The 9861-nt window shown below is 44.1% G+C and overlaps 1 pseudogene; it reads right to left on the bottom strand.

Moving 5' to 3' along the window:
• Positions 1-4960: 4960 nt before the first annotated feature.
• LOC101654833 lies at positions 4961-5375 on the bottom strand (annotated as a pseudogene).
• Positions 5376-9861: the final 4486 nt, after the last annotated feature.

The raw sequence follows: 9861 nt of genomic DNA, 5'->3' as shown, positions 1-9861 counted from the left end.
GGAGAGGGACATCATGCTTGGTAAGTAGAGGAGCAATGGAAAAGAGGAAGGAACTCAAAGAGATGGACTGGCACAGTGGCTGCAACAATGGGCCCAAACGTAACCAGAATTGTGAGGATGGTGCCCGACCGGTGGTGCTCCATTCTCTTTCTTGTATGCACACTTACTATGAGTCAGAACCAACCTTACGGCAGCAACAACATCAATGATACGAAACACCAACCGTGCTTGCTCCCCCACACTCCCTACCCCCACCTCCACCTCTGCCCCCGCCATCATCTTGAGTAGCACGAACCCTGGGCACCTTCGTAGCTCCTTCAGGGAGCTCAAGTTTTTTAGTGTATTTCCAGTAGCAACTTAGAAATCAAATAGCTAGCTAGCTGGACACATACCTATCATTAAAAACCCGTCTGTCTTCAGAAAAGGTTTGGAAGGGGGAGGGAGAGACAGACAAATGTTTGCCTCGGGTATGGATTCCGATTTGCAGCTCCCATCCTTGCTGAGCACTTGCTCTGAGGCCTCAGACAGGGGCCAGACTACGTTATGTGGGAACCTGCCGGTGACTTACAAGCTTCTGTCACTCAGCCTGCTCATGGTTAAGGCAGCCTGGGGCAAGGGAAGAACGTAGCATTTGGTGCCAGACAGGGCAAGTTCAATCCCTACATCTGTCACTTGCTAGGTGTGTATCTTGACAAGTTATTTTCCCTCCCTGAACCTCAGCTTCTCCTCCCAGGAAATGAGAGGGGGAGGAGCTACAGAGGAGAGTTACCAGAAGGGGTGACATTGCCAAGGGGTCCGTAGAGAAAAAGAAATGTTTCCAAACTGTAGCAAATGTACAATTCTGCTGGACGTGATTGAACTACGGAATTATTTAATATATATATATTAATAATCCCAATCAATTAAAAAAGAGGAGAAAGGATTCAGTGGGACAAGAAGGCTCAGGGTACACATACAAAAGCAAACACACACACAAACGCTGTCATCCAGTGGATCCCGACTCTCAGCGACAGAATTGAACTGTCATACAGGGTTTCCAAGGCTGTAATCCCCATGGGGAGATTGTCAGATCTTTTCTCCTGAAGATTTTCGCCATGGTGGATTCGAAACATTCCCTATTATGTTTGCAGCCGAGCACTTAACCACTGCACCACCGGGGACACAAATAGGCCCCTCACCAGTGTCCCAGTGCCTCGCCTAAAACCTGATTGTAGGCATCTGGCAGCAGTGGGTAGCAAATGCTCGTGAATCTCAGATGAGAAAGTCCAGGCTCCGTCTTGGTCCCGGGAAAAGGCGCTGGCTGCTGGCTGTGACAGCAATCAGAAGGGGGCTGTGCAGTGGTCTGGTCCAGCGTGGCTCCGCTGCCTGTCCGCCCGCCCCGATGCGACAGTGAAGCCAGGAGCTCGTGGCCAGACAAACAAAAGATGCCGAGGGCCTTGGGCCAGGAAGCAAACACTGCAAATGTTCTTCCCTGGCAGTGGCAAGGCTATCAGGGCAGGATTCGTGCAGAAGCTCGTTTGCAGCTTAATGTACAGCGAGCAGGCAGCGGGGGCTGTGAAGAGAGTCGGTGTCTTTCAGGAGTCCTGAGTGAGCTAGTCTACACCCGCTGTCCACCCACTGCCACTGAGTCATAGGGACCCTGCGTAGGGTTTCCGAGGTGAATCCAGAGAACAAAGAACCCCTAAAAAGAACACCCAGGAGGCAGTCTCTGGACTCCGAAATGAACAGGATGTTAGAACTAGAGATCATCTGGCTGTTTTGATGATTTTCAAATATCGGAGAGGAGAGGTATTTTGAGTGTGAGTGGGGGTGGGGATGGGGAGGCTTGAGGGGGCGGTCACGGAGGAATCCGTGGGTGCAACAAGTGGTAAGCATTCTCCATAGCAACCAAAAGGCCGGAGGTTTGAGTCCACACTATGGCAAAGAGGAAGAAAGACCTGGAGGTCTACTTTGAGACGTCATTCACTGAAAACCTGATGGAGTGCATTTCTACTCTGAGGCTCAAGGGGTGGCTCTGGGGAGGTTGCCTTGATAGCAGATGGTTTTCTTGGTGGGGGAGAGCAGGAAAGTGAGGGGGAGGGGGACATGATTCCTGGGCCCAGCCTGAGCCTCCACTTTAGGTTTCCAAGGATGGTGCAGAGATACATCTGGAAATCCCCAAGCCTCAGTAACCACAGACTGAAAGCCTCTGGTCTAGTCCAAACCACACATTGCATAGATTAGGCATGATAGGCTGTTGTTGTTAGGTGCCATCGAGTCAGCTCCAACCCGTAGTGACTCTAGGCACAACAGTGTGAGACACTGCACAGTCCTGCACCATCCGCACACGTGTTCCCATGCCTGATCCCACTGATGCAACCACTGTGTCAATCCATCTTGTCAAGAGCCTTCCTCTTTTCCGCTGCCCCTCCACATTACCAAATACGATGCCCTTCTCCAGGGACTGGTCTCTTCTGACAATGTGCCCAAAGTATGTAAGACAAAGCCTTGTCAGCCTTGTTTCTAAGGAGCACCCTGGTCTTTCTTCTTCCAAGACAGATCCGTTTGTCCTTCTAGCAGGTCATGCTGCTTTCAATATTCTTCTCCAGCACCATAATTTAAATTTTTCTATGGTCTTCCTTACTCACGGTCCAACCTTCACATGCATATGAGGCAGTGGAGAGTACTATGGCTTGGGTCAGGCTCACCTTAGTCCTCAAAGTACCATCCTTGCTCTTTAATACTCTAAAGAGGCCTTGTGCAGAACGTTTTCCTAATGTAATCTGTCTTTTGATCTTTTGACTGCTGGTTCCATGAGCACTGATTGTGGATCCAAGTAGAGAAAATCCTTGACCACTCCCACCTTTTCTCCATTTATCATGATGCTACGTATTAGGCCAGTTGTGAGGACTGCAGTCTTCTTTACATTGAGTTGTAAACCGCAGTGAAGACTGCAGTCCTTGATCTTCATTGGCAATTGCTTCAAGTGCTCACTTGCTCACATGTAGCATAAGCCTTCCTCCAAACCTGATGTTACATTCTTCTTCATACAGTGCAGCTTTTCTGATGAATTGCTCGATGTACAGATTGAATAATGTACAGACACAGCCCTGTTGGATACCTTTCTTGATTTTAAACTATGCAGTATTCCTTGGTTCTGTTCACACACAACTGCCTTTTGACCCATGAAGTATTCTGGATTTCCCATTCTTCTCGAGTTATCCACAGTTTATTATGCTCCACACAGCCTTTGCTTAATCAATGAACCACAAGTGAACATCTTTCAAGTATTCTCTGCTGTCAGCCAAGATCCATCTGACATCAGAAATGATATCCCTGTTCCATGTCCTCTTCTGAATCTAGCCTTGTCAATGTAGTGCTGAAACCACAGTTGGATGATCTTAGGCAAAAGTTTACTTGTGTGCGATATCAATGATACCATTCTATGGTTTAAGCATTCTGTTGGGTCACCTTTCTTTGGAATGGGTAAAAATATGAATCTCTTCCAGTCAGTTGACCTAGTAGCTGTCTTCCAAATTTCCTGGCATAGATGAGTGAGTGCTCTCACAAGACTTTCCACCCACTGGCCTGTGATCTTCCTGCATTTGGCATCGATGCCTGTGTTTTGTGAGTTTGAAGAGGAATATATAGATTGGTATCAGACATATGGACTGATATCAGACTTATGGATTTGATCTAGACTGGGCTGGGATGTTTTCTCAATATTCAATTGCTCTTGTATATAAAGTTCTTTCTGATACACATATGAGTGTCTATGAATGTGTTTCTCTAGTCAACCCAGACTAACACATTATGGCACCTTGGGAGTGGGGTACTAGAGAAACAAATTACGATGATGGAGAGTAGATGCTTGTCTGACGACTGCCTCATGGTAGCTTTTCTTCTTTGGCTAGCCAGAGGTCAGATATGGCCATGCAGTTTACTGGGTTTTTTTCTGGAAAGAATATGGGAAGTTAAAGTTTGGATTATTTTGTTTGGTTGTTTTCTTTGGTTATTCCTGTTTGAAATGGTGAAAATGAATGTGATTAATGTATATTTTGAGCTCAGGGAAAGAAATCGCCATTTGAATTTCTCAGAAACCATGCTGCTTAAAGAAAATAGCTGACAGAAAGCCTGGTTCTGGCTTGATGCTGTCAGAGGCCCAACCCCATATTTTGTATCAATAGAATGGTTTTGATAACAATTAAGATAAGTTAGATAAGGATTGAACTTGACTGTTTTAAGAATTGTGTTTAGGATCTGATTCTACTTTGTTTATACTGATTTCTTCTGCTTATTATTGTTGATATAATGATTGATAGAAATGATTATTGGGAATTATGAAAATAGAGAGCTTGCAAGCCCACTTGCCTGGAGCCATTAAAATTGGACCATTTAAATGGTTTAGGGCATGCATGCAAGAAGGGTCTGAAAAGATAAGCCCCATCCAGTGCTTTGGAGTACTCAGGACATTTGCATTCCACCAGACTTGCCTGTTGACAGATTGAAGCAAAAGGATCTTTCGCTTTTTAAATCTTGAACTAGTGGTTTTTGTCAGAGGCTGGAAAAAATCTGAAACCATCAAAAAAACTCCTCTCTAAGACTGAATGTTAAAGGGAGCCTGTGGGCAGGCCGAAATGCTTGCTAGGTGACCACCTGGATCCATTTATTGAGTGGAAGTGAGAGAAATGCAGCAATAAAGAGATGGGTTGAGTCTGGCCACTGATACCTATGGGTCTGGCTTACTGGAACTAGAGGAGAAGATGAGAGTGGGTTGACTGGTATGAAGTTCATGATTTAGCCCAAGGGAGCTAGGGTTGTTGAGAATTTGTGACAGTGCCCATGATCTAAAGGCAAGGAGACCAATGGGCACCCTGTTGAGGCTAAGTGAGGCAGCCCACATTGAGTTGACCAGAACCTGACCAGATGAAGAGAAGATTTTTTTTTTTTCAGGCGAGGGAACCTTTTATTGGCTGAAGGACTACTTAATGGGGATGAAACGTGATGAGTGGGTGGCCCCGATGCCAGGCCGGTCGTGCTTGACAGGCTTGTAAGTGATGGAGAACTCACCCAGGTAGTGCCCAATCATCTCCGGCTTGATCTCCACCTGGTTGAAGGTCTTCCCGTGTACACACCCACCATCTCCGGGAGAATGATCATGTCGTGAAGGTGCATCTTCACCACCTCCGGCTTCTCCATGGGCGGGGCCTCCTTCTTGACTTTGCGAAGCTGCTTCAAGAGCAGTGCTGCTTCTTCCGCAGGCGGCGGTTCAGGTGGTGCCGCTGCCGAGCGCTGTACCGCTGCATCACCTGCTCGTAGGACACGTCCAGCTGCTGGTCCAGATCCACGCCATGATAGGTGAACTTCCGGAAAGTCCGCTTCTTCTGCTCCGCCATCTCGTCAGTGCTATGGGAAAGGAAGAGAAGATGTTTGAGCCTGTGAACATGCTGCAGCAGACTTTATGGATGGCCTGTCCTTATTTGACTTTGCTTATGGATGCAGACTTATGGGAAACAGAAAGATTTTCCCTTGTGTCAATCAGCTGCCAGACTGCTGTTTCACCCACCATGGGGTGGGCCTGCTCCCTCCTGTTGGGGACAATGGACTACTTCTCCCTGAGGCTTGCAACCATTAGCTTGGTTCCTGTAGGTGGAGTTTACACCTTACTGATAATGGTTCCTATGGAGATCCAGAGAACAGATCAAAACTGCTCAGTGACATCAAGTTAAACTGCCATCCTGAATCTAGGATCTGCCCATCTTGTCAAATGTTTACCCCCAATTCCTCCTCTTCCTATTGTGTGTATAACCCTAGATTGTCCCCCTCTCATTGGTGTATAACCTATAGTGCAACCCCTTCCTGTGATGTAAGTCTTTACCTGTAATTAGTGGGCTTGCACACACCCCAAAGGTATACAGGCCTGGGTTAGCCAATAGAGAGCTTTCTCTCAGCTCCTCCCTGAACCTCTTGTGGGTTCCCCCTCTCCTCCCCATCCTCACTCCCTTGTTCCCTTTGCCTTTGTCCTGCTTCCCTTCCCCCTCTCTCCTATGGACCACCAAGCAGGGCTGAGGTGAGCATTGCTACCATGAAATGTGTCTGACTCCATTATTTAAATCTCTCTCTTCTATCTCTCATGCTTTCTATGACTTTACTATAATCTTCACTTATTATCACTGTACAATTGCGCCTACTGGACCCATGATGATGTGCTAGGGGCAGGTACCCTGGCAAAGACTCACAAGGTTCCAACTGGAACGAAGATTCTTCACGTCGAAAAATATGAGTCTTCTCAGAGCACTGGATTGATGTAAGTGGGCAGTATAGAAATTTGGTACCCAGAAATGGGGGGATAAAGGCATGAAGTGGTTGGCTTACAAACTTTCATAGGTGGGGGAGTATAGTCACAGGATTATAGGATTAAGGTATAGGTATTGCTAACTGCAATTGTTAGGCATAGGATATTTTCATTTTGTTTCCTTATAGAATGTTATGTTTAAATGTGGGTGGCACATATTGAATTTTGTATGCATTTTAGTTTTATACTGTTAGGTATAGATATGATTTTATTATTGTTTGTTTGAAAGTTATATATGGTTAAAGAGTTGTGTGAAAGTGTCAATTGACAAGGGGTAGTCTGTGGTAGTGATATGATCTGTTGTCAATTTGAGACTTACAAGTGAAGGGGTGGAGTTTAGCCTGTCAATCAGATCGCAGCTTGATGACCTCATTTGGAAGCACTAAGGAGATAAATAGCTCACTGGAGGTGGGACACACGCTCACTCCCTGGAAGATATTGCAGCTGGCAAGACACAAGCTACTCTAGTACGCTGAGCTGGAGGAGCCACGTAGAGACTTGTGCCAGTGCTGAGATGCTTATAATGCCATTGGATCCACAAGACTTTCCATCCACTGGCCTGTGATCTTCCTGAATTCAGCATCATTGCTTGTGTTTTGTGAGTCTGAAGAGGACTCTATAGATTGATATCAGACATATGGGCTGATATCAGACTTATGGACTTGATCTGGACTGGGCTGGGATGTTTTCTCAATATTCAATTGCTCTTGTATATAAAGGTATTTCTTATCCACATGAGTGTCTATAAATTTGTTTCTCTAGTCAACCAAGACTAATACAGGGCTTCCAGTACTTTTTCTGCTTTCTGAAACATTTCAACAGCTATTCCACCAATTCTTGGAACCTTGTTTTTTGGCTAATGCATTCGGTGCAGTTTAAACTTCTTCCTTCAGCACCATTGGTTCTTGCTCATATGCTACCTCCTGAAGTGGTGGACTGTCAACTAGCTCTTTTTGATACAGCGACTCTGTGTATTTTTTCCATCTTCTCTTGATGCTTCCTTCATCATTCAATATCTTGCCTATAGAATCTTTTACAATTGCCATTCGAGGTTTGAATTTTTTCTTGAGCTCCTTCAGTTTCAGATATGCTGAACATATTCTTCCTTTTTGTTTTTCTAATTCTAGGTCCTTACACATTTTGTTACAATATTTAGTTTTGTCTTCTTGAGCTGCCCTTTGAAATATTCTATTCAGCTCCTTTGCATCATCCTTTCTTCCATTTGCCCTAGCTACTCTACACTTAATAGCAATTTTCAGTCTCTTCTGACATCCACTTTGATCTTTTCTCTCTTTACTGTCTTTTAAATGACCTTTTGCTTTCTTCAGGAATGATGGTCTTGATGTCCTCCCACAGTTCATCCGGTCTTCTGCCATTGGTGTTCAATGGGTCAAATCTATCCCTGAGACGTTCTCAAAATTCAGGTGGGAACAGACTCAAGGTTATAGTTTGGCTCCAGTAGATTTGTTTTCATTTTCTTCGACCTGATCCTGAACTTATATATGAGAAATTGATGATCTGTTCCACAGTTTGCTCCTGGTCTGGCTTTAGCTGCTGTTGTTGAGCTTTTCCATCATGTCTTCCCACAGATGTAGTTAATTTGATTTCTGTGTATTCCACCTGGGGAAGTTCATGTGTATAGGTGTCTTTTGTGTTGTTGAAAAAAGTATTTGCTATGAATAAGTCACTGGTCTTGCAAAATTCTACCATAAGGCCTCCAGCTTCATTTCTAGCACCAAGTCCATGTTTTCCATTTTTTTGCTTCCAACCTTTGCATTCCAGTCACCAATAACCATCCATGCATCTGGATTGCATGCTTGATCAATGTTGGACTGAAGTCGTTGGTGGGATTCTTCAATTTCTTCATGACTAGCTTTTGTGCTTGGTGCATAAAGTTAAATGATAATTGTGTTGACTATTGTTATAAGGCGATGATAGAATCTGATCACAGATAGCACTGCACTTCATGATGGATTTAACAAGATTCTTCCTGCCAATGAATGCCATGCCATTCCAGACTAAGACAGACAAGGAAGGACTCAGCTTCCCGCTTCCAAGGATGAAACCTGAAAACCTTATACATAGCTTCAAGCACTGTCTGATAAACAAAGGAAGCAGAACTTTGTTGGAGACACAGCAGGCAGATGCTCAGATCAGATGTCACACCAATTGTAACTAAAGAGAAGCTGATTTCTTGGATGGGAGTTGACCATGGTGATGCCTGTGTGAAGGTAACCTTCAGGATCTTCATTTGCTGATGAAACACAACTCAAGGTAAAGCTAAAAAAAAATCTATAACTATTGGAACTTGGAATGTGCGAAGTATGGATTTAGGAAAACTGGCAGTGGTCAAAAAAGAAATGGAATGCATGAAGATCGATATCCTAGGCTTTAGTGAGCTGAAGTGGATAGATATTGGCAATTTTGAATCAGAAAATAATATGAGTTATTATGCCAGGAATAATCCACATTTTAGCCTAGGGGAGGAAATTAGTCATAATTCCATCAGGAGAGTTGAAACTGCATCCAACCTCTTGATTTTTAAGTTTCTTGTTCCCTCCTGGGAGAACGATGAGGCTTTCTACTCCCGTAAAGAACTGCAGTCTCAACCCCCCAGAGCAGGTCAACTCTGCCCTGCAGCGTCGCAGCGAGTCCAAATCGAGCGAAGGCAGTGAGTTTAGTTAGGTTCGGTCCTCTCCTCAAAACCCTCTCCCCTTAAGAAATAGGTGTACTTTTTTAAAGATTAATTTGCCTCGTGAAATAAGCTTACAGCAATAAAAAAATCAGAAATAGTTCAGAGTAAACACTGGCTTTAGAAAAGACCCAATTCTATCTAATTATCTGCTGAAGCCAAGGGCAGTCAATCATTACACTTTATTTTAGGACTTTTCATATGCAGTCACAAAAATCAAGGGCATTTGATAAAATAATGATCATAAATCAGGGCAAATATAACTAGTTTGTACTTCTAAAAAACTACTTAAAACAATAACTACATTTTTTTCTTTACATATTGGCACAATAGGAAAGGAATCCGAGATGTGTAGACAATAAATAACAACAACAACAACAAAATAACCCACTGTCATTGCTTGATTCAGATTCATAGCAACTCTATACAGGGTTTCTGGTTAGCAGTCAAGGCTTACCTGACAGCACCATACACAATGGAGATGGCCAAACCCCAAATCCTTTATACTGGGAAATACAAGTCACTTCAGGCTCTTGCTCTGCCTCCCTCTCTGAGACCCCAGGCAAGTCATGGCCTCTCTTTCACTCACTCACTCTTCTTTTTTTTTAAATGTAAATCATTAAGGTTTTCAATCATTACCATAAGTTGATTCCGAATCCTATAGAACAGAGTAGAATGGCACTGGTGGGTTTCTGAGACTTTAAATCAGTGGTTCTCAACCTGTGATTTGCGACCCCTTTGGGAGTCAAATGATCCCTTTATAGGGGTCGCCCGATTCATAACAGTAGCAAAAGTACAGTTATGAAGTAGCAAAAATAAAAATTTTATGGTTGGG

Source organism: Echinops telfairi, unplaced genomic scaffold (genome assembly GCF_000313985.2).
Source record: "Echinops telfairi isolate 266 unplaced genomic scaffold, ASM31398v2 ScPeMD7_3509;HRSCAF=4178, whole genome shotgun sequence".
Classification (NCBI taxonomy): Eukaryota; Metazoa; Chordata; class Mammalia; order Afrosoricida; family Tenrecidae; genus Echinops; species Echinops telfairi.
Note: the sequence above shows the minus strand (reverse complement) of the source record. Positions and strands in the feature narration are given on the sequence as shown.